The sequence below is a fragment of the Micropterus salmoides genome, unplaced genomic scaffold, assembly GCF_014851395.1.
Source record: "Micropterus salmoides isolate LMB-PRFRI ecotype aquatic unplaced genomic scaffold, ASM1485139v1 Ms_hic_scaffold_12, whole genome shotgun sequence".
NCBI lineage: Eukaryota > Metazoa > Chordata > Actinopteri > Centrarchiformes > Centrarchidae > Micropterus > Micropterus salmoides.
In genome coordinates, this window is record NW_024040263.1 from 27614574 (window position 1) to 27620612 (window position 6039).

The window sequence follows — 6039 nt, forward strand, 5'->3', positions numbered from 1 at the left end:
TTGAATGGTAAAATTCCTAAGAGGAGTTTACATTCAAGACACATTTGACAATAAAGAATTTTCAAGCGAATACATTATGATATACACATCGGAAATAAAAGATAATAAAGTTGATCTTTATATGAATGCCAATAAGTGCCCCTACTACTCCTGTGAAACCGGGTATTTTCAAGAATTTTATTTGCTTCTGTTGGATTCCGAGGGGTGTTGTTGGGAAGTTGAAGAAACGCAACGAAAAGTATATGAACACCTAGGCTAATGACTTCTCCAAAAGCTAATTGGAGTCCGATCAATGAAACAAGATTGGAGGTGTTGGTTAGAACTGCCAAAAAACACACACCCATTTTAATTTTGCTATTCTCATGAAGCATTGCCTGATGAGAACGATGCCTCAAACAAAAGAGCTCTCAGAAGATTCAAGATTAAGAATTGTTGACTTGAAAGGGTTACAAAAGTATCTCTAAAAGCCTTGATGTTCACCAGTCCACGGTAAGACAAATTGTCTATAACTGGAATAAGTTCAGCACTGTTGCTACTCTCCCTAGGAGTGGCCGCCCTGGAAAGATGACTGCACGAGCACAGAGCACAATGCTCAATGAGGTTAAGAAGAATCCTAGCGTGTCAGCTGAAGACTTACAGAAATCTCTGCAACATGCTAATGTAACATCCCATTCAATGAACTGAAGCAGATTTGAGACGTTTGATGCAGGGCCAAATTGTAAGGTTCGACTACCAGAGCAGGATGGAGAATTAATGAGACCAACTCAGAGGGTTTAGTTGCATAACATGTATTGAATCTATAGTGAATTTAACACACCCTCTCACTCTTCCCACAGTTATTACACACTTACACCCAATAATATGTAACACACAAAACTTCTGTGAATTTACATCAAAAGAAAATGGGCCCAAAGAACTTCCAAATTTCCTTTTCGATCTCAGTTGTCATCACAGTGAATCCTGGTGCGGTGGCTTGCCATCTTTGGGCCGGCATGGTGTCGAATCATACATCACAAAAAAACCTGACCTGTACAAAGTAGTCAGAGTGATAAAAAAACTACAACTTCCTCATCTCTCTTGGTCATACTAGCATATTTTCATGTGTTACTCTTAAATGTGTACACAAACACTCCCAAAACAAAACAAAACATTGGTAAAGATTGCTTCTTAGCAAAGGGAACAAGAACTTGAGCTCTCCCGAAGCCTCAAAACAGCGACTGTGTGGCACCACAGAGCAGCTACAGAAAATAAACCCCCCCTTTTAAGCAGTTACAATCATTTTATAGTGCATGCAGCTACGCTTGGTGCACAAACGCACACACTACAATGTGCATATAACCGATATTGTTTACATGCAATCGTTTAACAAGCTAATACATCTTGGAATCCAGTGTTTACAATTTCATAATTCCACGTGCTCAGTTAACAGTGTTAGCCGTTAGCATATCACTGTTGTGAGTTTAGCTTAACAATTTCTCATTCAGAAACAGTTCAACTCACCAAGAATAGTTCCAGCAAATCCAAAGGTTTATCTCAACAGAGCAAAATTTATCTAACTGCTCATTAGCATTAGTTTTTCCAGAAAAAATCCCACGGAATGGCCATACACTCTTCCTGGCTTGGACGTTTTTTTCCCCTTCGCTCTCTACTCGCTCTCTCTCTAATTCTCACAGCACACACCAGGCGGCGGTGCTAACCCTCCTTCCTTTCACTCAGTTCTCAAAACGACATCTACATACTTGTTAATCTAATCAACTTCGCATTAGACCCTTTTTAACCATTAAGAACAAAAATCTCTCTTCTGCATAACACTAAATATGTACACCGTAATAGCCCTCTATGCTAACAGGATTACACTAACATCTCTGTTGGTGACTCTATTATAAGTAAAACACTAAACAAATATGGAGTTCATGGGAGGACACCACAGAGCCACAGCTGTCCAAAAAACACTGCTGCATGTCTGAAGTTTGCAAAAGAGCACCTGGATGTTCCACAGCACTACTGGCTAAAAATTCAGTGAACAGATGAAACCAAAGTTGAGTTGTTTGGAAGGAACACACAACCCTACATGTGGAGTAAAAAAGGCACAGCACAACATCAAAACCTCATCCCGACAGTGAAGTATGGTGGAGGAGGAATCAAGGTTTGAGGCTGTTTTGCTGCCTCAGGGCCTGGAAGGGTTGCTATCCATCCATCCATCGTCAACCACTTATCCTGCGTACAGGGTCGCGGGGGGCTGGAGCCAATCCCAGCTGACATTGGGCAAAAGGCGGGGTACTTCCTATACAGGTCGCCAGTCCATCGCAGGGCCACACATAGACAAACAACCACTCAACCAGTCAACCAGTTATTAAATCCAAGGGTTCATACTTTTTTCCACCCTGCACTGTGAATGTTTACACAGTGTATTCAATAAAAACATAAAAATATATAAATGTTTGTCTGGTATTAGTTTAAGCAGACCGTGTGTGTTCATTGTTGTGACTTAGATGAAGATCAGATCACATTTTCTTACCAATTTATGCAGAAATCTAGGAAATTCCAAAGAGTTCAAATACTTTTTCCTGCAACTGTATTACACACAAACTAATATCTACCAGACACACTAATGAATAAATGCTGCCATGAATGTTACGAATACAGCAATGGATAATTGACGCATGATTGAGGACCTGTGTTACCGCATAAGTGAATAACTTTAGCATTGATGATATACTGAGTTTTTGGGACGTATGAGTAAAATATTTTCGATTCCATATCATGAGTACTGAAGGGAGAGCCTTTCTGATCTAAAGCAAAATTTTCTTTAGTGATAGTATCTAGCATCAACCCAATATTACAGGAAAAGTATTTTGTTTCACCTAGTGGTTCAGATCGCAAGAGAAGTTGAGCTGGAAGGGAGGAGGAAGGTCATTTCTCTGTGGGGCACTCTGAGGCATGCTCCAGCTTCTTTATCTCCTTCATGCTCCCACATCATAATAATAATAATAATTATACATTTTATTTCTATAGCGCTTTTCAGGAAACTCACAGACAGTTTACAGTAAAACCTGAAGTTATGTACATTTAAAACAGATAAAAAACATAAATTGCAAAATGTAAATTATATGAACAGTAGATAAAAACATGTTGTGTGGAAATACATAAGAGCAAAGGGGCGACCATATAAATAACAAAATAAACAAACAGCAGCAGGTGTAATATAACATTATTTGAGGTTAAAAGCTAGTCTAAAAAGGTGGGTTTTGATAACTTATTTGAAAGAGTCCATGTCACTGCAATCTCAGATGTGTATGGGTAAGGAGTTCCATAGGGCTGCGATGGTAAAATCTATATCACCCCAGGTACGGTGCTTGGTCCTGATTTGTGGTGAGAGGAGGTTATTGTCAGAGGAGCGGAGGTTATGGGAGGGATTGTGGTGGTGAAGCATGTCTGTGAGGTAGGAAAGGGCCTTGTTATGGAAGGCTTTATGTGTGAGGAGGAGGATTTTGTACTGAATGCGTTGGGGAACAGGGAGCCAGTGAAGATTCTGGAGGACAGGGGTGATGTGGTCACGGGTGCGTGTGTGGGTGAGGCCAGCAGAGTTTTGGATATATTGAAGTTTATTTAGGGCTTTGGCAGGTGAACCATAGAGGATGCTATTGCAGTAGTCAATTCTGGATGTAATGAAGGCGTGGATCAGGGTTTCGACAGCAGAGGTGACACGATTGATCTGGTGATCAAAAGTGAGGTTGCTGTAAAAGATGACTTCAAGGTTGCGGATGTGTGGGGATGGATACGGGGTGGAGTTGTTGATGGAAATGCTGAAGTTGTTTGTTGTTAGTGGTTTGGGGCCGATGATGATCATGTCAGATTTACTGTAATAGAAGATGGTTTGCATCCAGGTTTGTATGTCGGTGAGGCAGTTGGTCAGAGTTGCAGAGGTTACTGTGGTGATGGATTTGGCAGAGATGTAAATCTGGACGTCATCGTAGCAGTGGAAGTGGAGACCATATCTCCATATGATATTACCAAGTGGCATATAAATGATGAACAGGAGAGGACCAAGCACTGAACCTCGGGGGATGCCTTGTGACAAAGGAGCAGTGGAGGAGGTGCAGTTATTGATGTTGATGAACTGTTGTCTGTTGGTGAAGTAAGAGCGGAGCCCGGAGAGTGCGGTGCCAGTAATATTAAGTTTCCAGTCGGGAGAGAAGAGTGGAGTGGTTGATGGTGTCGAAGGCTGCAGTGAGGTCGAGCATGATGAGGATGGTGAGGTGACCGGAATCGGCGGAGAGGAGGAGGTCATTGATTATTTTGAGGAGGGCTGTTTCAGTGCTGTGTTGTGAGCGGAATCCAGAAATTGAATCATAGTGTGCAGGGAGACACAGCAAACCTTGTGACAACACGTATGTGCGTGCCATCCTGGAAGAGTTGGACTGGGCTGCAGGTACCGCCACATGCTACCAGAAACTACAGCAATCAGTCAGCAAGGATAAGTAGAGAACAATTGTCTGTGGCCACTACCTGCAAAACCATTCCCTTTTTGGGGTTGTCTTGCTGTTGCCTCTAAGCTCCTTTAAGGGCAACTTTCGGGAGGGCGTGATAAGCAGACATATTCCTCAGAGTTCCGCAAACTGAGTCCCGATGTAACAGTAATTGAAGTTAAAATTACCTCCACGTTTCTGTTTCCTGAACTCAGCCCTAAGTATGAACAGCTCCAACAAACGGGACACACCCAAAAAATACTCTGGACTCTGGATACAGGATAAGAGAACAAGTGGTACGTCTGACGACGAAACCATATTAAATGCTATCGAAGGACTGCTGCATGGAAGAAATTAGCAGTCAAATTCATCAGCACAGTAACATGCAAGCAGCCATAGCTAAAACGGTGCAATTCAACTCAGAGGAGCTGAAAGAATGTAAGGTGAAAGTCCGCACCTTAGAAAAACACATGGACACAAATAAAATGAGGATATGAAGGGTCGCATATTAAACCATGAGAGATACAAAAGAAGATTGTGTCTTCGCTTAAAAGGGAGAAAAGTCAATGACTTAGAACAGAGGTGGTGGAGCTTCTGTGCAGAATTGCATCTGACCTGGCGGCAAAGATAGAAGATGCGGTCGACATTGTCCTGTTTTGTAAAGGGCAGAAAGCTAACTGCATATTTCTTCAAGAAACACACTGATACATCACTTTAAGTTTTGGACTCAACAATGGGGTGACAAAACCCTTTCTGGTCATGCACGAATCTATCGTCAGGCATAGCCATATGCTGCAACAGCTGCCCCGGTAAGATCATAAGTGATAAGGCAGATAATGATGGACATTGGATAGCATGTGTTCTTGAGATTGATAGTGTTATTATTCTAGTTCATGTTTATGGATACAGTGATTATTATAAAAACTATAAAACTGCTATGTTATAAATTTCAGTTCATTTGGAAAAATAAACATCATTATATAAAAAAGGAAATCTGATAAAAAAGAAAACTGGGATTAAAGCAATAGATTTTGATATCGTGAATGGTGTATTAAAAATGAAATGGCTACAATCGTTTCTAAAGAATGATGAGGAGAAATTAGGTGGTCTTTTTGTTCAAATGTGACTATCTAAACTATGTGTCAAAATCGCTGCCTTTCACAAACAAGTCCTGTCATACTGGAAAATTATTTATAAACATAATTTTAGTCCACATAATGTTCCGCTATGGAACAAGAGTCATTTTGAGCAAAAGAAAATCTATATTTATGCGCAACTAGATGGAGAAACAAATATAGTCAATTGTGCATCTGTTAGATGAAAATAGTAATATAGTTAAATTGGACAAGATCTAATTTGGATTGCTCCTTGGATAACTATTCTAACACAAAACATTCCAATGGCTCTTATTCAGTTAATTAAAAATAATCTAGAAAACACAACGACCAAATTGACTTTTTAAACCAAAAACATTCCTGAGGCAACATTTGTTGAAAACAATGTACCCTGGCTTTACAAGGAGAACTTCAAACCTTGAAAAATTATTTAAAAAAATGAAATATTAGCTATT

At 40.3% G+C, this 6039-nt stretch overlaps 1 long non-coding RNA gene across 1 annotated transcript; it reads right to left on the reverse strand.

Annotated features, from left to right (window-relative positions):
* Window positions 1-772: 772 nt before the first annotated feature.
* LOC119898571 lies at window positions 773-1742 on the reverse strand. Its single transcript, XR_005443600.1, has 2 exons — window positions 1501-1742; window positions 773-1027 (listed from the first exon to the last, which is right to left on the reverse strand). It is a non-coding gene; the product is annotated as an uncharacterized LOC119898571 (long non-coding RNA).
* Between the last annotated feature and the right edge of the window lie 4297 nt (window positions 1743-6039).